The following is a 24849-nucleotide window of genomic DNA, read 5'->3' on the forward strand; positions in this document are numbered from 1 at the left end:
TATAACCTAACATACAATGTAAACAATTGCCATGAAAATAAAATTTGGTGAAATACAACTCATCAAAAGCGCCTAACATTATCAAAAAGAGTTCTATTAACAATTCATTTGTCATATGTACTATTATTACATTTCTCCCATTTGATCTTAAATTAGCTTCCCTCTCTCTGTGAGCAGCAGTTGCCCTTTGAATAGCTCTAGCAATTCTCTAAATCTCACAATGCTGAAATGAACTTCCTTCCCTGTGCTATGAGCAGCTTGAGAAATGGCATTAGCTATCCCTGGAAAAAAAAGAAGAGAATTTGCTCTCTGAATTCTTGGGCGGTGAGTACGACTGTGCAAGTCATCAGCACTTCAATAGGAAGTATGAACAATGCGTGTTATTTGCTGAACTAGAAAGTCAACGAATTCAACCTTCAAACTATGGAAAATTATACTGATTCAGTAAATATGGGATTACAGTCAACAACTTAAGGCCACTAAAAAGTTTTGCCTAGCTCTACAGTAGAAATCATATGGTGGGATCCTACAGATTCTGAAATAAAACTTGAGAGAGATATCAGAGTGAGAATTTTCATTTTTTTTATGCCCACTCCAAAAAAGTGTTGGACTAGAATGACCTTAGCATGTTCCCATCCTCAATCTAAACTTTTGTATCTGTTAGAATATGGCAACCACATGTAATAGGTTTTAAATTTATTAATACGACTCTAGGACCATATGGCAACCATATCCATATCTAGGAAAGCTAGCATGACACCATAAAATACTAAATATGGTAAAACAAAAACAATGTTGATTTTTTATTAGTTAAAGTTTTTACTACATCTGCAATTAATTTGCCTTAGCGTAGACACAATAGCATTATAGCAGCAGGATACAAGATTACAATTTGTTGCTTTTCCTGTAAGGTGCCTTGCATATATATTTTTCTGTTTCTCAGCATGCGAATTGTAACTAAGATGCGTCTGTAATCATTATTTGTCATTAATTTAAAAAACATTTGATTAGGACAATGATCACCAGTTTGCTTTGTTTAATAAGAACTGTTTGTGTTTGAAACTTACAGAAACTAAGAAATTGAACATTTAAGATTCATAATAAAACTTACCAGATGCTTAAACCATGACCTTCCTTTAAGGCACTCTTGCTCCCGGGCATAGCGCAGACGGTGGGCACATGACATTTCTGAATAGTCAGGGTCGATTCTCAGGAACTGACGATCTGGCATTTATCCCACCATGCGCCTATGACCTGTGTACCTGCATGTATCTCCCTCCATATCCATGGGGCCAACACTAGGAGGGCCGCTAAGATAGCGGATCTACCTTTATTTTTTGAAGGCACTCTGCTTCAAGAAAGCCTCTTTCGGCCAGCATTAGACCATCATTAAAAGCACGCCACCTTAAAGAAACAGAATACTCGTCATCCAGCTCTTGAAATTTCTGATGATGCATGAACAATTTTTAATGCCTCTAAAACAAATGCATTTTAAAGCAGCTATCATGTTTACAAAATAATTGATAAAACAAACTCTGACATATCCCAGTATAGAGACTGTTATATTACATCTGTTGCTAGAAATGTATAAAGATTGTAAAGATAACCTTTGGATCCTACGAAATTGATTACAATAATAAAAAAGTAATAATAATCTTTTTCTTCGTAACTTTGGAGCCTGACCTGTCCTTCTTCTAGAACTGCTCTGATGGCTGTAGTGAGCTCATCGATAGATGTATGCACAGGTTGTAAAGATAACCCCTCATCCAGCAAGGTATTTAATGCAGTTGCATGCTCCTGCAAGTACACGAGGAAAATACAAGTCCAAAACTCTTATTTATACATATCAGAAGATATCATTCTAATCTGTGTCTATCAAAATACTTTACCATCATCTTAGATACGATATCATCCATATAATTCAATAATACCTACTAATTAATTCAATTGAGATACTTGGATAAATTTTGAATGGCCTTAAAAATAAGCCAAAAAAAAGGTAAAGGATTTCTACTTGCAGAAAAGAAAGGTTTTGGCAAACTATATAAAACCCCCCTCTATTCTTGACCTATTATTGAGGTAGAAATATGGCCTGAGAAGTATAGGTTGATTTTAAACTAAAGGTACATGAGTTTAGTGAAATAAATATACATCACCTTGCAAGAAATTCATAAATAGTAGCAGAAAGGTCAGCACTGTAATTGTAGAACCCAGAAAGATGGAAGGAACAAAGATAACTCCGAATTTTTTAGTGGTCAGACAAATATAGTTATTGCTTTGTAACTTGCGTACCTATTCTTCCAGCAATTGCTCAAAAAGAAAATATAAACAAGCCATGCTACCAGACCAAACACGAATTAATGCATAAAGTTCATATGTATACCTTGCAATATAACTTATTTTTGAGATATGAACCCTGTATAATTCCAACTCAAAATATAATCTCAGATTACCAGTTTGGGCATGCAGGACAAAAATGAACTGCTATGAGAAGGAAAAAAAAAATCGATTCCTCACGAGGCCAATAAGCACTTACAAGTAGCTGGGTAGCATAAGAAAGATAATCAAAGGGTAGGACTGGATCATCTGCCAGACGAAGACCTAAGAGCCCCCATATTTCAGCAACTGAGGAATATACACAAAACAAAAGCTGAATGAAATAAACAATAATACAGGCCTGAAGTGAGATATTTCAAGTCATAAACATCTGGAAAGGGGTGTAACACTTACTGGTCACATGATGGTGGATGATGGATCACCATGTTCTGACATCCATTTGTAGTTGTCTAAGGCTGTATAGTAGCCAGTGAATACTGAAAGAAGAAATCAGGCATTCATGCCATCTCTCCAGAACCAACGATCAAAAAGTCTAAAGGAAGATTCAAAATATCAAACAAAAGCTCAACTACTTTAAAATAGATAAGAATGCATCAAAACTTGCAAAGGATGATGATATAATTGAAAGATTGTAAAAAGAAAGAGAATCAGAAATGACCTTTAAGCACTAACTTTTACAGAGAGGGAAAAGAACTCTTAGATCTTGTGTCAACGAAAACCAACCATCAGAATATCACATAATTACAAATAGGTTTATAAGCCGACAACCATTCAACAGTGACATGCCTATAATAAAAACATCCAAAAGTGACTATGCAATATCAAACTTACTGCATAGAGCTCTTTTGGGGTAAGCATCTATAACGAAAACGTGATATACCTGAACCAAACCAGTTCAAACTGTAAAAAAAATCAATGGTATATAGGTTTGGCTTTGATTTGCCAACATGGTTAAAATCAGTATTGGTTTCAATTTGTACCAACTATTATAACCAAATTGAACCGTTAAAGTTTTTACAATATATATATATATATATATATAATCTTGATCTCCTACGCGACGCGCACAGTGCGCGACTGTGCGCGTCGCGCAGGAGATCAAGCTTTGTTTTTTAAATTTTTTTATTTTTTAATATTTTAAACTAAAAAAAATCAATAAAAAAATTAACATTTCCTTATATAAATTTCTAATACATTAATATATCCCCTTAACATATTACAATACTCAATAAATACTTAAACTATTTTTTTTTAAAACCAAACACTATAATCTAATTGGGAAATTTGAACCCCAGAGGTAAAATCTAAAAAACAAAATTGCTTTGATACTATAACCCAAAGCCTGAACCCTAGAGGTAAAATCTAAAAAAAATGGCTTTGATACTATTACCCAAATCCTGAACTCTAAATAGCTTTGATACTATAACCCAAAGTCTGAACCCTAGAGGTAAAATAAAAAAAAATAGCTTCGATACTATAACCCAAAGCCTGAACCCTAAAAATTAAATTTTTAAAAAATATTTTAATTATTTTTTTAATTCAAAAATTTAAAAAGAAAAAAAAAGCACTGAAATCCTGCGCGACGCGCACAGTCGCGCATTGTGCCGTCGCGCAGGATATCAGCGCTATATATATATATATATATATATATATATAACTAAGATTAGTATGTTAATAATCTTGAGTTCTTATTTTTTTTATTTTTATGCTCCGTAGTCGATATAAACTTTAAAATATAATAAAATTGATTATTAAACTCAATAAAATTGTTGTTTTAAAGCTGGTTTTTTATTTATTTATTTTTTGGTTAAATTTATGATTATTTTTAAATTAATGGTTTGAAATTCAATCAAACTGAAATTTTTGGTTCGTGTTCAAACTCAACCAAAATGACCAGCTCAATTTTGGATTGGATTTTTCAGACTGAAATATTTCAGTTTGGTTTCAATTTTCTTAACTAATTCGAAAATCTGAACTGTGCCCACCCTTAATGCTCCGGCATATTTCAGAATTCAGATGCAAGACTATGTATCCAGCATTTTCCGAAATAAAAAGTTCTTGTTTACAAATTCTATCGCTCTTGCTACACGTAGGAGCACAACCCAATGAAGAAATAGATGATGCAGCATATTGAATTGACTTGCAAGAATAGCCCAGTCCTCAAGCCCACTAATTGAAGAAATAAAACAATCATAGCAATAAGGTGTGAAGAATTTGGGTTGCCAGAGGGATCTTTTGCAGCCATGGAGCTCTATGTAATTGATCTAGAGGGATTTTTATTTTAAAAAAAAAAAATCTTTGATCTCCCTTGACCTCACCATAGCTTAGTTCAACTTGTGGTAACTGTAACCAAATGTGGTCATATCATGTTAACGTATTTTCTCACCTATGACCTAACTTCTCGCACAAATAGGAAGATTCCATACGATTCAATTAAATCAAATGCAGCACTCTTCCATAGTTCAAAACACCATAAGGAACAAGCATGTGATAAAATTATTTTTGAGTAAACAACAACAACCAAGCATTTTCCCACTAGGTGGAGTCGGCTGTATGAATCATTTTACGCCATTCAGCTCTATCTCCTATTATATCATCATCTATATTTAAATAAATTTTATCTTGTTTTATTGTTACTAACCAAGTCTTTTTTGAATAAAAACAGGTTTAAAACAAAGGTTGTCAAGTTGTTTGCCAAAACACTTTAATGGGAATTTTTCACTCAATAATGGTTTTTTGACTCAGAAAGGTAGAAATATTCTAATTAAGACTCTCAAGAAGTTTCTAGTATGATTTTTTTTCTATTGGCCACTTAACTCATCTTGATAGCCTTGCACTTGTCAAAAAACATAAAATGAGACCATATCTTTGCTCCATAGATTCCCAAAACAAGTTCGAAGGAGTTATAAAGTTGTGGTTGTCCACAAAAAAAATTAGTGGCTTGGGTAGATAAACAAGAGGTGCATAATTTGGGAAAAAAAACAAAGTAGGGTTTGGAGTTTGGAAACACGTGGAACTTAGATGCGCCTTTGGAAAATCTACCAAAAAGTATGTGTAACATTAGAAAAGCCCTTAAAAATTGAATGAACTATTTGCATCCACTTTTTGAAACAGTGGCAGCTGAAAAAATAGAGTTGGGCAAAAAATGGAAACAACACTCAAGAACTATAAAGTTGATTCATCAAGTTAAGCAAAAGGTGATTTCGCTCACCCCGAGGACCCCTCAATGTCGGTCCCACAGCGAGATGAAGGGGATTCATTAAGTTCAAAAAAAAAAATGGAACCGTCACATTAACAGGCCCCTACACTAAGGGCCCCATGTCGATGGAAGGAGGTTCATCAGAAGCACAAGTGTTGTTAAGCGCATGGTAGGACGAACACATGCGATGCGGGCATTCCCTAGGACTCGAGCCCTGCCCGCTACAGGCAAACTATCATGCATTGACCATCTGTGCCAAGCCGAGGGGGATTCATCAAGTTCAAAAAAGGTAGATCCGCTACTTTAGCGGCCCCCTAGTGTCGGCCCCACGGATATGGAGGGAGGTACATGCAAGTACATAGACCATAGACGCATGGTGGGGTAAACCCCAGGTCGTCAGTTCCTAAAAATCGACCCCTGCCCATTGCGCTAGAGATGTCATGCGTCCACCGTCTGCGTTATGCCCGGGGGCAAGGATTCATCAAGTTCAAGCTCCTACATCAACTGGTTTGCAATTAAAGGCAAACATAATTAACGAGTTTAATGACAATTATTGGAGATTATACCAGGATGACCAAGCATTTACAAATTGAATTAAAAATAAACCTCAAATTAGTCAAACTCACTAATTATCATAGAAAAATGCATGACCCAGTAAGTTAGTGAGGTTCAACTTTGAACAAGGGATCATTAATCAAAATAACTAACATATGAAACTTACATGTTGAATTCAATTTCTATAATGAAATGAGTATATTAGTCATTGGCACCAATTATGTCGAACGCAAAGAGTATGTGGCATACTACTTTAGTGTGGGTTATGAGTGAGCAACTATTAAACAGGCTTAGGCATTTTGGGCAGGTGATTAAACCAAATCATTTAATAGGTCAGTTCACTTGTTTAATCGAAGTGTGACAATTGGTGTAGAGCTGTCCTAATCTTGCACCTGACACCGTGAATGTAGAAGCATAACAGCCCTAGGATACCAAAAACTGAAACACATCTATAACTTTCATGGACAATTATTTAATATTATAATTGAAAAAATAGGCATACCATCTCCATAAAACATATCTGTTGAAGGAACCCCAGCTATGTGCAAAAATGCAGAAAAATCTGAATCAGCTCTACCCAACCTTTCAATTTTCTGCATAAAACAATCATGATCTATAATGTAAAGATTGCATAGGGAAAATAAAATGAGACTACTGAATAAAAAGTAACATACTATCAAATTATCCAGAATAAATGCGACCCGTCAATCTTGAGTTGTAATACATAACATATGAAAACATAAATGCACAAATCATTTCAATCTATGGATAAAACAATGTTTTATTATAAAAAATGAAAACCAAGTTAATAGACTAAAAGATAATTTCTATAGCAAAGTGAGCAAATTGTATTACCGATAGAAAAGGAAAACCCAACAATTTAGCTACCTCAGAATGATAAAATGATAAAAACAATGTACTCCTTATTCTAGAAAACAAATGATAAAATTTCTCTGAATCAACAATACTTATGGAATAAAGAAAGCTTTACATATTTAGACTTACATTAACACCCCCACTTTTTGTTACCCAAGTATCATAAACCGCGGTGCCTTTGATATCTGGATCCTGAATCTGAAACATCAAGGTGGCAATATCATATTAGAAAGCAAACAAAGACACATCTTATAGATAACAGCATAGTAGATCCAAATTTATAGAACTGATTTAATATCATCAGCTAATTTGGCTCCAATGCTTAAATGTTAACAAAATCATTCTCTGTTCTTAGCCAAGGTTGTTGAGGTTTTTAATAGAGATTATCATTTTCATGGAGTAAATTGATAAACCCAAGGTTCATGTAAAAAATATATAAGTATTTCTACCATACTGAAAAAATACATCACAAAACATATAATCCAAATAACAATATTTAATTTAACCCCACAATATGATTAATGAAGTACATATTTGTAAATACTAAAAATGCATAAAAGTTAAGGATATATTGTTAGATCAATATCACAAATCAATGCAGGGAACAGAGTAGCGATCTTTTGAACTCATGTTTTGAAAACTCAATTAATTAAACACCTTGCAAGCGAGAATAGTGATTGTTTGATAAAGGAATAGGAAAATTACAGGAGAGATTGAATATGTTTAAAGAATTATAGTACAAGAAGTAATATTCTAACCTCAAATATTGTGCATGCTTTTTTAAAGGTTCATGTTGTTTAACATTAACTGGTTCAGGTTACTTTACAATGCTCCTGAATCGCTGGTAATTTGGTTTGTATTGAATGGTCCTTGTCCAATTGAATCAGACAGATACCTGATCCAGTCGATTCAAACATAAGGTTTATAAGTATGTTCCAAATTGAATTGACAATCATCTGATTATGATAATCAAGTTGTTACTGTTTCATTGGTAGCCCCAATGAAATGAAGAAACAGCAAGATTGATGAAAATAAGTTCACAAGATCAAAATCTTAAACTAGCATACTTGTCAAAATTTTCTGAGTAGATAAAAAAAGGAGCAAATAGAACTTACAAATAACTTGAAGCACTGCTTATGGTCACCTGCTTCATCACTTGAACTAGAAGATCATCCAATTGGGGACTTGCACCAGCAAAAAACCCATCACCTTGAACAGCACAATCAACATTCAAGTACGCCACAGCTTTTGCTGTCAACCATCCAAGGTTCTGCTCTACCCATTCGGTAGATCCAATCAGTGAAGATAATAGCCTCTAATTTAGAAGAAAAGTGAATATGCCACTTGATATAATTCAATCCTTATGAGACATTCAGACTAGGACCTTAACCAAACAAGAATATCTCAAGGATTGCATGTCTGAACAGATATTGTTAAGCAAGCTACAATGCCAGTAATCAATATTTCCATTTGAATTTGTAACAATTTGGTCAAAGAAACACTTCCAAGGCAAAATCGATGGTGCTTTATAATCCCATTTCACTCACCACTACTACGAGAATACTTTTGCTTTCTTTACTCTGGCTACAATTGAATCTGAGTTTTTGAATGAGTAAATATTGGTGGAAGCCCCAATATTCATAAGCATCGTAGGATACAATGAGTAAATAGCATACCATCCCAAATTCCTCAGCATCCCAGCTACATATGATTATTGTCCTTCGAGGTCTCCAGCCAAATCACAACAAACTTCCATAACAGCCTGCCACATCAAGGAGGGTAGCTGTTCCACTATTAGGATCCACAGCACCAAATGTCCATGCATCTCTGTGGTTGCCAAGGATGACATAACGATCAGCTTCCTCTCTTCCCAATATGACACCAAAAATATTTTGAATCTTTGACAGCTTTCTATCTTCCTTAATGAAGATCAATAGATAGAAATATCAAAGGATTTTCCAATTTAAATAGTAGAAACAAATAAAGTCAAAGGGTAGAGACCAGTATCGGATTGGAGGAGCTAACAATGAGTTTTATTCCAACAAAAAAGACAGGAGATCCACACCCACCAAATAGACAAAAAGATTATTTTCTGAAGAGAGATCATGAGTACAATAGATCATATAAGATATAATAGTCAAATAGGTTTTAAAACATGAAATTCAATATGGCTTCTTTGCTGCAATTTGTAAAGAAGATCACATAGATGAGTGATGCCAAGAACTAGGACCTATATCAAGATATATTACTGAACATTGACAGCAAAGATTGTTAGCAAATTCACGCACAGCATCTCATGCATTTAGGCTGACAAGGATATTACAATGACTTGCACTAATATTATCATATTTGTACATCATGCGATGTTCAATGACTAACGGCCTACCAACTCAAGCAAATAATCAGTGGTCGGCTCATGATGAAAATTAATGTTTTGATTAGTTGTATCTGTTGGATCGTAGACATTCGATAGAGGGGGGATGAATATCAATTACGAAAATTTCGATAAGAGTAAGCGCAGCGGAAAAGAAAGAGCAATGCTAACACAGAACCTTTTTACTTAGTTCGGAGCCTGTGTCGACTCATACTCCAAGGTCCGTACTCGTTGAGTACTTTCGTTGGGCAATCACTAGCAATTCGAAGTTTATTACAAACTACGTACAGGAAATGCTAATGAAAAAGAAATACCGACAATTATGAAATAAGAAACGAACAGACAGAGCTTTGTCGGAGCTTTGCAGCGTCGCAGGAGCACAGGAGAGCGAGTTTTTCAATTCAAAGTTGTTGTTGAAGCTCCACCCCTGACCCTCCTTTTATATGAGGCTCGGGGCGCCCCGGATCCCTTCCGGGTGCCCTGGTGGGATGTGGTAGGTCCAACCAGCGAGCTCCACGTGGCGATGACACGGTAGGATAAAAGTTGCCTCCCGGGCGCCCGGACTTCCGGGCGCTCGGACCACCTTTTTTCAGGGAACACCTTTCCTGCAAAACAAGATTAGTCCGAGGCAAATAGATAATGTATATCCTGCAAAACAAAGTGTTAGAACAGTTTATAAGTTCAATATAATAGGTATGACTTAGATTCCGTCTTTTCGAGATCGGAATCTAGTCACGATCTCGACTTAGATATCCGAAATGGATCTAAGCCGGATCGACGCCTAATGTTCCCTTCCCGGGAACGCGTCCTCACAGTCACTCCCTTCCAATGACTTATCTTTACTTACCTGCCAGACATCCAGTCAATCCTTCGACCCGTCTGGACTTCTCGCCAAGCGTCCGGTCAGCCCGTGGACTCGCTTGGACTTCTCGCCAGCTATCCGGTCAGCCCGTCGACCCGCTTGGACTTCGTGCCAGACATCCGGTCAGCCCGTCGACCTGTCTGGACTTCGCCTGCATACTCGGTCAAAGTGTTAGATCACGACAAACCTAACTTAACCTGATTTGTCATTCATCAAAACCTGAGTTAGACCGTTAGTGCTAACCGCACCAACAGTATCATGCACATAATTCCACATGCAAGCAACAGTAGATATATTCTATGGACAAAAGAAATGTCCTATCGAAAATGTAGCACCTCATAAATTAAAAAGAAAACTCAGGTGTCGACCTTATCATTGCTTCATTTGGACATCCTCAATTGGGATTTGGTGTTCAATAAGTGAATGGAGAAGAAATGGAAAAGGAAAGAGGCTCCATTGTAAATGGGACTTTAGTCCCACATTGGAAGTTTCAAGGAATTTTTGTTGGTATATATTGATTCACATACATTGAGGATGTGAACAAATGCATGGGGAGAGACTCTCTCTCACGCATAGGTGCGCAGGGAGATGCAAATCCAGAGCTCGAATTGCACTGAACCAAGCTGACTCGTGTGCGAGCGCGACATGCGCGCACGAATGCCGGATCGGTCAAGGCAAAATTTGCCCAAGTGAAACAACCAACATTTTGCCACGTAGATCTTTTGCTGCTATGAAACAGATGCATTAAATTCGAGATTAATGCAGAATAAAACCGGCTGAGTAATAATGAGTGAAACGGTGGTCGTTTCACTGCTCGGCTAATAATGACCATTAAGATCATTAACTCTAGCCATTGATCCGAACTCCTATATAAGGAGGCTCCGATCATAGGTAGAAAACACACAGCAAGAAAAGCAAAGGCTCTATATTTTCCTTCCTCCTCCTCGTGCATCTCCTGCTCGGCGGAGTGCCCGTGATAGCATTCGGGTACCACTCAGCTCACCGTGACCACCAGTGCTTGGTTGGATTCACGATCGGTCGTTGTATCCTGGGAACAGACGATCCTTGTAAGTCTCAAAGCACAGCCGGAGGTGGGTGAATCTGTTTCAAGGAAACTGCGACTCGCAGGCCTCGGTCAGTTTGCCCGGTCGGTCTCTTTGTCAAACCGACAAACTTCTTTGCCCGCTCCGGATCTTCGTCTGGCCTGTCAGCTCGCCCGGTCAGCCAGTCTCTTTGACAGCCCGACCTATCTGCTTCACTTGGCCTGTCTGCTCGACCCGAACGACCTCTCTGGCAGCCCGACCTGTCTGCCGACCGGTCTGTCTGCTCAACCTGGCCGACCTCTCTGACAGCCTGGTTGTCTGCCGACCGGTCTGCCTGCTCAACCCGGCCGACCTCTCTGACAGCCCGACCTGTCTGCCGACCGGTCTGTCTGCTCAGCCGACCTCTCTGACAGCCTGACATGTCTGCTAACCGGTCTGCCTGCTCGACCTGGCCGACCTCTCTGACAGCCCGACCTGTCTGCCGCCCGGTCTGTTTGCTCGACCCGACCGGCCTCTCTTGCTCGGCCTGTCTGCCTCGTCCGACCGGCCTCTCCTGTCTCCGGCAACAGATTGTTTGTATTCCAACAATCTTGAAACAGATTCGCTTCTGTTGAGATGGCCACGGAACGAAATGTTGAGGTACAACAGACTCAACACGTGCAGGCCCCCTCCGCCTCAATTGGAACTATGTCAATCAATCATGGGGAAAAGCTAGAGAAGTTCAGTGGACTGAACTTCAAGAGGTGGCAGCAGAAGATGCTCTTCTACCTGACCACGCTCAATCTAGCTCGGTTCTTGACCGAGGACCCTCCCAAGCGTACTGAGGATGCTGATGCGCAAACCATCAGTACAGTGGAGGCATGGACTCATTCTGAGTTTCTTTGCCGAAAATATATCCTCAACTACCTTGCCGACTCGCTGTACGCTGTGTATAGCATGAAGAGAACGGCTAAGGAGCTGTGGGAGTCCTTGGACAAGAAATACAAGACGGAGGATACAGGGACAAATAAGTTCATCGTGGATCGATTCCTGGACTACAAGATGATTGACTCCAAGACAGTGATCTTGCACAAGATCCACTCAGAAGGGATGGTTCTGAGTGAAACCTTCCAGGTGGCTGCTATCATTAAAAAGATGCCTCCCGGTTGGAAGGACTTCAAGAACTACCTGAAGCACAAGCAGAAGGAGATGAATATGGAAGAACTCATTGTTCGACTCCTCATCGAAGAAGACAACAAGAGTTTGGAGAGAAAGTTGTTCTCTCAGGCTAGTGTGAAAACCAATGTCGTCGAGCATGGTCAAAGCTCGAAACGGAAGAACCCCAAATCTTCCAAGATGGGACCCAGAGGAGGCAAGAAAAAGTTCTCTGGGAAGTGCTTCAACTGTGACAAAGTGGGTCACAAATCTTCGAAGTAACGAACCACTTGACCTAATCCACACTGATGTGTGCAACCTAAAAGGTACGCCAACACGGGATGGTAATAAATACTTCATCATTTTTGTAGATGATAATACAAAATATTGTTATGTGTATCTTCTCAAAAGTAAGGATGAAGTTATAGAGAAATTTACTCTCTATAAGAATGAAGTTGAAAACCAACTTAATAGGAAAATTAAGGTGGTTCAAAGTGACCGAGGCGGTGAATATGTATCACCGTTTGCTAAGTTGTGTGTTGAACATGGGATCAAACACGAAACAACAACTCCTTATACTCCTCAGCAAAATGGAGTTGCTGAGCGAAAGAATCGAACTCTAAAGGAGATGATGAATGCTCTTCTATTGAGTTCTGGATTGCCAGAGTCCATGTGGGGGGAAGCTGTGTTAACAGCTAATTACCTTTTAAATAAGGTGTCTCGGAAGAAAATAGATAAGAGCACTTATGAGTTGTGGAATGGAAGACAACCATCCTACAAATATTTACGAATGTGGGGGGTGTCTTGCTAAAGTGTTGGTGTCTGATCCGAAAAGGATTAAAATAGGACCAAAGACTGTTGATTGCGTATTTATTGGATATGCAAATAATAGCAGTGCTTATCGATTTTGTGTGTATGAGTTACACATACCGGAGATACTCAAGAACTCGATAATTGAATCGAGAAATGCTTCATTCTTCGAGCATGTGTTTCCATATAAGACCTGAGAGGATGCTAGCTCCTCAAAACGGGCATATGAAAGCGAAGAAGATTATGTTGAACCAGTTAAGGTTGAGCTTAGACGGAGTAAAAGAGTTCGGGTAGAAAAATCCTACGGATCGGATTTTATCACTTTCATGCTGAAAGTGAGCCCCAGAGCTACTCAAAAGCAGTAAACTCGTCTGATGGACCTCACTGGAGAGAGACAATTGCATCTGAGATAGAATCTATCTTGTAAAATTACAAATGGGAACTCGAGGATCTTCCTCCGAGAAGTAAACCACTAGGTTGCAAGTGGATCTTCAAGAAGAAAATGAAATTAGATGACACAATCGATAAATACAAGGCCAGATTGGTAATCAAAGGATACCGACAACGAGAAGACCTTGATTATTTCAATACATACTCTCCGATGTCGAAAATAACTTCCATTAAAGTATTGCTGGTGATTGCTGCTCTATGGAATCTCGAAATACATCAAATAGATATAAAGATAGCCTTTCTAAACGGGGATTTTGAAGAGGAAATCTACATAGACCAACCTGAGGGGTTTTCTGTGCCCAGACAGAAAAACAAGGTCTGCACATTGGTGAAGTCATTATATGGCTTGAAACAAGTACCAAAGCAGTGACATGAGAAATTTGATAATGCCATGAAGGAATGTGGATTCAAGATCAATGAATGTGATAAATGTGTCTACATGAGAGCCACAGAAAGTGACTATGTCATCTTGTACCTCTATGTAAATGGCATACTTATCATTGGGAGTAATGATAAGATAATCAAATTCATTAAAGATATGTTGAACTCAAGATTTGACATGAAAGACATAGGCCTAGCTGATGTGATTCTAGGAATTAAAATTTTTAGAACGACAGAAGGACTTATTCTTAGTCAGTCTCATTACGTGGACAAGATTCTTGATAAATTCACCAAGGGTGATATTGCGTTGGCACGAACACCGATAGATAGAGTCAACATCTATCAAAAAATTAAGGTGAAAGTATCTTGCAGATAGAATACTCTCGAGTGATTGGAAGTCTGATGTACTTGATGAGTTGCACACGACCAGACTTGGCCTATGCAGTAAGCAAACTGAGTAGATACACGAGTAATCCCGGTGTTGAGCATTGGAAAAGGGATAACAAGAGTACTGAGGTACTTGAGGTATACTCGTGAATATGGACTACACTATACAAGATATCCTGCTGTGATCGAATGATACAGCAATGTAAGCTGGATATCTGATATAAAAGACTCTAAGTCTACGAGTGGGTATGTCTTCACTCTAGCAGGTGCAACCATTTTCTGGAAATCTTCTAAGCAAACCGTAATAACCAGATCCACGATAGAATCTGAGTTTGTAGCTCTTGATAAATGTGGTGAAGAGGCTGAATGGCTACGACAATTCTTAGAAGATATTCCACGATGGTCGAAACCTGTGCCGACAATTTGCATACATTACGATAATCAATCAGCAATCGGTCGAGCACAGAGTCATCTGTATAATGTAAGTCTAGACATATACGTCGTAGACATAATACCATTAGACAACTACTCTCAACTGGAGTTATCACTGTTGACTATGTGAAGTCAAAAGATAACCTAGTGGATCCGCTAACCAAGGGGTTAAATTGAGAGTTAGTTGCAAGCTCATCATGAGGAATGAGTTTAATGTTGTTGTTAGCGATCAGTGCAAAGGGCACCCAACCTATGTTGACTGGAGATCCCAAGAACTAGGTTCAAATGGATAACTAATCTGCACTGACTAGACACACTGTGGAAAATAGCCCAATAAAACAGTGATTAGACCAGGGTAAGCCGATGGGCTTTTAATGATCAAGAAAAGTATATGGCAACTCTTAAGGGATCACCTATGTGAGAAAGAAGTGGGGCCGCTTCAAAGAGAATTAGGGACACAATTCTTAGAGCTTCTCACAGAACTAGGCGTGTTCATGGCCAAGAACGAACACACTCATGAAAACTGAGTTGTATCAGAGAGAGTCTTGGGTGAGATTTGTCACTGCTTACATAGACGACAATATAGTTCAAGGACATCGTGTCTACTATCAGCCAGTAAGCAACCAAATCTTCACAAGGGAAGGTTCAAAAGGTAAAACCTACCTATCGTATACTTGACTCAACTGTTGAATGCTATCATTTACCCTATCTCCATTCATGTGGGAGATTGTTGAATAAGTGAATGGAGAAGAAATGGAAGAGGAAAGAGGCTCCATTGTGAATGAGACTTTAGTCCCACATTGGAAGTTTCAAGGCATTTTTGTTGGTTTATATTGATTCACATGCATTGAGGATGTGAACAAATGCATGGGGAGAGACTCTCTCACGCGTGGGTGCACAGGGAGGATGCAAATCCAGGGTCCAGATTGCACTGAACCAAGTTGACTCGTGTGCAAGCGCGACCTGCGCACACGAATGCCGGACCGGTCGAGGCAAAATTTGCCCAATATAAGGATGCTCCAATCATAGGTATAGAACACATAGCAAGAAAAGCAAAGGCTCTCCATTTTCCTTCCTCCTCCTCGTGCATCTCCTGCTCGACGGAGTGCCCGTGGTAGCATTCGGGTACCACTCAGCTCGCCGTGACCACCAGTGCTTGGTCGGATTCACGGTCGCCCATTGTATCCTTGGAAACAGACGACCCTTATAAGCCTCGAAGCACAACCGGAGTTGGGCGAATATGTTTCAAGGAAACTGCGACTCGCAGGCCTCGGTCAGCTTGCCCGGTCGGTCTCTTTGTCAGACCGACAGACTTCTCTGCCCGCTCGAGATCTTCGCCCGGCCTGTCAGCTCGCTCAATCGGCCATTCTCTTTGACAGCCCGACCTGTCTGCTTCACTCGGCCTGTCTACCCGACCCGACCGACCTCTCTAACAGCCCGACCTGTCTGTCAACCGGTCTGTCTGCTCGACCCGACCGACCTCTTTGACAGCCCGGCCTGTCGCCGACCGGTATGTCTGCTCGACCCGGCCGACCTCTCTGACAGCCTGACCTGTCTACCGCCCGGTCTGTCTACTCGACCCGGCCGACCTCTCTAACAGCCCGACTTGTCTATCGCCCGATCTGTCTGCTCAACCCGACCGACCTCTCTTGCTCGGCCTGTTTGCCTCGTTCGACCAACCTCTCTTGTCTGCCTTGTCCGACCGGTCTCTTTGCTCGGGCGCTCTACTCACTTAGTCACTCTGAGGTTGACATTTGGATAAAAACCGGTCCCTCAACCTGAGATCATCTGCTCGGGTCAGTTCAACTGTAAATTGAATTTAAATTCTATGTAATTTTTAAATTCAACTAAGTCTCCAACAAATTTTTGATAACAAATTGTTTGTATTCCAACATTTGGGACCACACCTACTGGAATTGAATGAGATGCGACCAAAAATGAATTGATACGTTAGTAACTCCATAACAATCTGTCTGCATAGCATTGTTAGATCATACAAGACAGAATTGCTACAAACGGTGCCTTTTAGACATACAGCCCATCCCTCCAAGGTATTGGACCACTTTGTAGCCGAGTAAAAAAGGACAGCAACAATTCGGTAATTCAGGAAAAAACAAACATACTACATGCGAAACCGATGGATCGGGTAAGCATACGAAAAGACCCCATCATTGACGGCCGCCCAAAAGGTTTCTGATTGAGACAATGGACAGGTGAGATTACCTGATAGGTGAAGCTGACCAACGTGCGACCTGGCCCGACGCCGCTCTCCGCCGCAAGACGCAAATCATCTTTCCACTCAAGCGGCATCGTGGGTCCACCGAGAGTACTAAGAATCTCCTACGCCACCACTTCCGCCACCGGCCGCCTCCTCGGTGATGAGCCTCTCGCCTCCCTCGTCCGAGGCGGTAGCCCATCCAGGGGTCAGCAGATCGCCGACCCCACCGAGCAACACGGTCCCCCTCTCAACCCCACCGAGGTCGGCCACCTTAAAAATTAGCATCGCTTTCGCCCCCTTCGCCGCAGCCCTCGCCACCACAGCACCCCGGTACTCCCCGCCACGCCTCGCGATCGCGACTCACCCCTTGACTTCGATGCCCATCCGATGGAGTACGACGTAGTCCTCCTCGCGTCCGAAGTTGACGTAGACTGCGGGGGAGACAGCAGCGCCGAAGGGCTTGTAGGCATGGTACGGCGGAACGGCGGTTGCTAATGGGTCGGCTGGCTCGGTGAGGGAGAGGGACTTCAGGAGGAATCCGTCCGAGAGAAGAAGTGAGAGGGAGGCCGAGGCGGGGTAGGAGAGGAGGGGAGAATAGTCGACGGCAAAGGCGCGGAGGCCGGCGGATCGGAAGTGCGAAAGGACGTAGGAGACGAGGACGGAGTGGCGGCGAGATGAGGTTGGCGGTTGAGGGCGCGGAGGTGGAAGGAGATGGTGGCATTGGCGTCGGAGGAGAGGGCGAGGAAGAGACGCTGAGCAACGTTGGGGGAGATTCCGTCGAGGCGATCGTTGGAGGAAGAGGGGCGGAAGGAGTAGAAGAAGAGGAGGAAGAGGAAGAATAAGAGGAGGATGAAGAGAGCGGCGCGGTGGAAGTGCGGGGGTTTGGGCGGCATCGAAGGCGGAAAAGAAGCTTCGAGAAGGAAGCGAGTTAAAAAACGAGGAAGAAGATGGAGAGAAGAGGGGAAGAAGCGAAGAAACAGAGAGGAGAACGTGACGGTGGTAGCGGTAGCTGCGGAAAATATGCGGAAAATACGACGATAGAGAAAATATGATGAGATAGAGGAGCCGTACGAAAGAAAAAAAATAAATAAATATATTTTTATATTTGATATTAAGAGAAAAAATTTTAATTTTAGGTCAAAGATATTTTTAAAATAAGTGAATATTTTGATTTATGAAAATAGGATAATGGCTCATTAAAAAGAAGATGAATGGAATGAGTTATTAATTAATTTAAAAAATTCATTCTTTATTTGTATTTCTATTCCTATAATACAAACATTAACAATAACAATCAATGATTTTCATTCTCATTCCTCACTTCTATTAGGATGTGTTTTCATTATCAAGTAATACATAATTAAGGTTATGAGGAATAAAATGTAACCAATTATTATTTGGTTCAATGTTTACAACAAAAATTTATTTATTTGAAAATTTTAATAAATATCTTAATTTAATATTTTACTATATTACTTTTAGTTATAAAATCAACCATATATATCTTCTAAACACTACATTTTTTTTTTTTCACAGTTTTCTTTATTTTATGTGTTTTTAAAAAAAAATTAATTTTTTTTTTTAATTTTTTTAATTTTTTGCCCTTTTTATTTTTTGTCATTTTTATTTTTTAAAAAAAAATTTTAAATTTTTTTTACTTTTTTTATATTTTTAAAATTTTCTATTTTTTTACGTTTTTTTTATTTTCCCTATTTTTTTTGTTTTTTTCTATATTTTATTTTTTTATGTTTTTTTTTATTTTAAATTTTTATTTTTTTAGGTTTTTTCTATTTTTCTATTTTTTATGTTTTTCTCCCATTTTTTTTAACGTCGTTTTCCTATTTTATTAATTTTTTAATATTTTTTACATTTTCTTTATTTTTTTAGTTTTTTTTTTATATTTTTCTCTTATTCAAGGGTATTTTGGGGAAAAAATTTCATTAACCCCGAAATCAAGAAAAAACTGAGTTTTTCGAGGTTTTCCGATTCCGAGTTGTATATCCCTTTTGTTGATATGTCAGGCATGGAACATTACTCGAGAATCATCGATTACCTAAACCAAACAGGATTTTCATTGATAACTTTGGATAAATAACTAAGGTTATCAAGGATAACCCCCAACCAAACACACCCTTATTATTGCTATTAGCAAATTGCATTCCCCTCCCCCGCAACACTCCCACCCCTCTCTCTCCTGTCAAATGATATTTTTTTATCTTTTTTTTATAAAAAAAAAATATTTAATTTAATTTTTTAATTAATTTTATTTATTTTTTCATCAATACTTATATATTTTTAAATTTTATTTTATTTGTATTTAATTTTAAATTAATGTATTTATTATTTTTCTAATTTTATTTAATTTTATTTTTAAACAATTTTGTTTATTATTTTTTATCAAAATTTTTATTTTTTATTTTATATAATTTTTAACATATCTTTTAAATTATATTCCTAATTCGACACTTAAATTACTCTCATCTAACTCTTGACACATGTCAGAACCTTCTCTCCCTTTAAATCATCCCTCCCTCTAACCCTTGACACATGACATATGTCAGAACCTCTCACTCTATTTAAATTACTTATCCTCCAACCATTGACACCTGTCAAAATATCTTCTTCCTTTAAATTACCCCTCTTCAACGTTTAACATATGTCAGAATCTCCCCTCTTTAAATTACTCCCTTCCAATTTTTAACATATGTCAAAATCTCTCATCCCTTTAAATGACCCTCCTTCCAACCTTTGACACATGTCAAAATCTCTCATCCATTTAAATTATCCCTTCCAACCCTTGACATATATCATAACTTCTCATTCTCTTTAAATTACTCACCTTCCAATTCTTAACACATGTCAAAACATCTCTCTCTCCCTTTAAATTACCCCCTCAAACCCTTGACACATATCAGAACCTCCTCTTCCCTTAAATTATCCACCCTTCAACTCTTGACACGTGTTAGAACCTCTCCATTTAAATCCTCCTCTCACACTTCATTTTTAGTCACTCTTCAATCACACCTCTCTCCACCGCTATCTCCCTCTCAGCCTCTCCTTCTCTCTTCCTGAAATATAGTTATCTTCTTAGCCATTACTTTTCGTAATTCATAGAAGAAAATTATAAATGACTATTTGGATTTATTTTCAAATAGTTGGTCAATTGAGAATGATGTTCCTAGTGGAGAGAGTATCTCCAATAATAGTCGCTATTATACAGTCGAATTTACAATATATAAGGTTAGTTATTATCGCTGTTTTATGTATATTCGTTATTTATTTTATAAGTAAAGAAATTATGTTAAGATTGCATAATGTCATATTTATACATCTTTGTTATAATTTTTTATATAAATATTTAAAAGTAGAGAAGATATGATAAATTAGGCAAAGACAGTTGGTCTGAAGATTGGTATTATAGTGGTTATTAAAAATTCTACTAATTTAAAAGGTAGCAAGCTGCTAAAGTGTCATCTTATGTGTGAAAGAGGTGGAAAATATAAACCGCCACGATATCTAATTGATGGACAATCCTTAAAAAAATATTGGGACTAAAAAATGTGAATGTCCATTTGAGTTGTGAGGTATACCAATACCTCTAGATAGCATGATGTGGGGTTTAAGGGTTGTCTGTAGTTTTCATAATCATCAATTAGTAAAATATATTGATGATCATGAGTACCCGTGTGGGTTATTCTTTGACCACTTGGACTTTTCTCCTCTTATCAAGTGCTCAGTCTTTCATGATCCACTTGGACTTTCAAATACTAGGTGTCCAGTCAACCTTTAATCCACTTAGATTTTTAACTGTTTGGCTTCACTTACTAAGAATTACTCACTGTCCGGCTTCATTCATCGGGACTTTCTAATTACCTGGCTTCACTCACCAAGACTTCTCATCTGCCTAGCTTCACTCACCAGGACTTTCTAACTATCTAGCTTCACTCACAAGAACTTTTCAACTGCCTAATTTCACTCACCAAGACTTTTTATCTACCCGGCTTCACTCACCAGGACTTTTCAACTGCCTAGCTTCACTCACCGGGATTTTCCATACCAAGTGTTCGATCCTCCATGATCCACTTAGTTTTTCTTCTTTTGTCAATCATCTTATTGGTCTTGCCCTTGCCTAACCTCCAGTTAAGATTTTTTCAGTCAAGTATCTGGTTAACCTCGATCTACTTGATTTCTAGTCAACTTTTTGTTAGATTTTCAGGGATGTCCTAAGATAATCGTCTTACAGTTTTTACTAAATATAAATTCACTATTTGAGTGCATATTATATGTTTGATTGTCTTAAACTCATTTACTAAATGCCCATAATACAATTCATAGTATGAGAGAAATTGCGATTGGATCACAACTAGTGATTATCTCTACATGTGCAATTATGAATGTATTAGAATTTTCCTAATCATCGAATTGATGCATTCAGACATCATCAATTTTGTAAGATTAGCACGGGTTATACTCCTTGGTTTATCAAGCAGCTATTTTCTCACTGGCTTGAGATATTGAGATTTTGAGAGTTAAACATGAATGCTAGTTATGGTAACTAGTTCATTAGAGTGACTCGCTGTAAGACTTCATATGGTTATCTATATATATATGGATATGTTTGTGAAACTCTTACTACAGCTCGAGTGCAAGTTTCCTTCGACTTGAGGTATACAAGTCATCTTAATCATGAAAACTTATACTTTGACATCTTAAGCAAACACCTCATTGAGGTGTGGACCCGGGATGATTGGGTATAAGTCAAAATGCCCGAAGATATTTGGATACCCCACAGAGGATTCACCGCTCCTTGTGAGGAGACGTATATCCTATGGCCACTCGTTAGCATTATTACTCAAAGTCTTTGGGCAAAGCATCACATGTTAAGAGTACGAGACTCTTGTACACATGTACTAGTAATTTAAATCCGTAGAACGAGAAATTATTACTTGGGTTAGGTGTGATGTAGTCAGTCTAGTTGGGACAGACACATAGATCATGTCCTGAACCAAGTGGGTATAAGACGAGTGAAAGAAATAAGACATGACTCACTGTAGCTGATAAAGAGTTTAAAATTAGTTCTAAAATCAACTATAATTTACGACAAATTGGATCATGATGTATTACTATGTATCACTCATGATCGTTCTATAATTAAGTAGTTAATTATAGATAGTCAAGATAAACCGGGAATCTATTGGGTCACACACACTAATGAGTCTCTAAAACACATAAAGCAAGTCAAACAATAGGATTTTTAGATCAAGAGATAAATATTTAATTGGATCATGCATAAGACAAATATAGAAATATTTGTAATGATGGAAGTGCGGATGGACTACATCTTTTATGGTAGATGATGCGACGATGGAGGAAGGCTTACCTGGCATGGGGTCAACTTCTAGGGTGGAGGTCAAAGTAAGGTGGTCAATGCTCGAGTGTCAAAGCTAAGGGTTGAAGGGAGAACAATTGCAATGCCCAGTCAGGCAGTCAGGCCCCGATCGGCAGGAGACAAGTCCGAGCATACCCCCATTCCGGCTCGGGATGATACGCAAAACAGCCGACGCTTAATACGAAGCAGCAGGATGCCAAGGGAGACCACATAGCTGGTCTGAACGAGGAAAGATATGTTACCACACGATCACTGCATAGAAGAACCACGGAGGTCAACAGAGCGGAGAAGTCCCGGCCGAGCAGCTACCCCGCTCGGCCAAGCAGCAAGACCTGCCCATGGACAGAGCAGAGTCCCGATCGAGCGGCTACCCCGCTTGGCCAAGCAAGGGGCCCATTGTAGTATCTCTCGATATCCTTTTGAGAGATAGTGTCGCTGATACGAGGCATGGTCGACAGGTGGATCGTACAGCAGAAACTTCTATTATCGCGTTAGGGATATGCATGCCCTGTTAAGGTATGGTGTCAGAGGTACTTTCCTGACAATGCCCTTTCATGGGATACATGGGAGAGCGTGTCTATACCTCAAGAAACACGCACGCTACCTACCAGGGCTTTATATAAAGGGGGGTCTTTCACCGGCTGAGGTACGTGTTATTCTTGAGTTTTACTGTTGCTACTGTTCCTTCGCTTTTCTCCACATTCCGGTGACTGACTTGAGCGTCAGAGAGCCAACGTCGGGGACCCTTTCCCTGGCCCGACACTAACATCATCTGTTTTGCATAGCAGAGCGAAGTCCACGTCTTATTAGTGAAGTCGCCACCTCCCAGCTTTCCAACTTCACGCTTTCGAACAGGATAAGTAGAGTTAGACCATGTTTAGTTTAGTCATGAATTAGTCATGAATCAACTTAGTTTAGTTGTGAACCAAATCAATGAGTTAATGAACGAGTTTTTAGTTAAGGGATAATGAGTTGGATTTAGGCTTTCTAATCCAACTCATTAAAGAGGATTATATATAGATGTAATTATGAGAGAATTAGACACAAATTTCATTATTTGGTTGATTGATTTTTAGAAACTAAATCCTCCTCTCCCTCTCCTCTCTCTCCCGCCGCCAACAAAAGGGTTCTCCTTCTTGTTGCTGTGACCACCACAAGGAAGAAAACTCTCCATTGTGTGCTTCTCTTCTTCCTCTTGATTCCTCTTCTTTGCTTGTTGCTAGTGACTTCCGAATGGGAGGCTTGTACTCAAGGAGTTGTCTTGAGGAGCTCAACATGGATACGAATAGAGGCGAGGTTCGACAATGTCACTACGGTTGATGCCCTTCTCGTTATAGGTCATCCATAAAGTATACTTAGCATAAATTTACTTCTTGTAAAATATTAATTATGTGATCATGTTTGACATGTTGTATCCTTATATGCGTGTGGTGTGTGATGTAATAATTAGGAATTATTATTGTTTTATTTTTCACTGCACATGTTTACGAAACATGTTGTAGCACGCACTTGCATCAGACATATCCAACACCTTTGAATGTCGATCTCCCAAATGGGCAATTGCACCAGCAATCTTCATATATTGACAAACATCAAAACTCAAGTATCAAGACTCAAGTTTGAGCTAGCTCAAGCTTATTCAATCTGGTCAACTTTGACCTAGGGAAAGTTGTACCAGAAGAATCTACCAAGATTGTCAAAATCATGTACTATATCCACAAGACCTAAAAGAACCTTACATGTAGTAGAAGAAAATAAAACATAAATAAATATATACAAAATGTAGAAATTTGTAAAATAATAAAACATCATCATCTACTTCAACTTTATTAACATAAAATTTAAGCAACTCCTCAATTCTTGATCTGATTATTTTTTTTTATTTAAGAAGTAAGAAAGAAGTCATCCGATGCTTTAATTGAATTCATTGGAATCGATGCACTTCGGTTTGCAATACCAAGCAATAAGGACACGTCTTTTCTAATAAAAGCAACAAGTACACCTAAAAAACTAAAATAAATAGTTATTTTCTACTTATATATTTTCTACTAGCCAAAATTAAAAATATTAAGTTTTTCAATCTATTTAATTTTACTAAAATACTTAGTACTTTGTGTTTAAAATTCACAACTATAACTTGTACATTACTTGAGATGTTGAATCTTAATTTTGAAATATATTAATAATATATCATAGATGATGCAATGATGAAGAGCCACAAGCAGCATGAAAGATATATATGGACGACTCGTCCACTCGGCAGGGCAACGGAATCGGCATATTGCTTATCTCACCGCGAGGAGGACCAGATACAGTTGTTCGTTCGGCTGAATTACCGAGCTACTAATAATGAAGCAAAGTATGAGGCGCTGATAGCCAGTCTGCAGGCAGCTCAGCACGTG

General features: G+C 38.7%; 1 pseudogene; it reads right to left on the minus strand.

Moving 5' to 3' along the window:
• Positions 1 to 8: 8 nt before the first annotated feature.
• Positions 9 to 18074, minus strand: LOC122012228 (annotated as a pseudogene).
• Between the last annotated feature and the right edge of the window lie 6775 nt (positions 18075 to 24849).

Source organism: Zingiber officinale, chromosome 8A (assembly GCF_018446385.1).
Source record: "Zingiber officinale cultivar Zhangliang chromosome 8A, Zo_v1.1, whole genome shotgun sequence".
In the NCBI taxonomy this organism is placed as follows: Eukaryota; Viridiplantae; Streptophyta; class Magnoliopsida; order Zingiberales; family Zingiberaceae; genus Zingiber; species Zingiber officinale.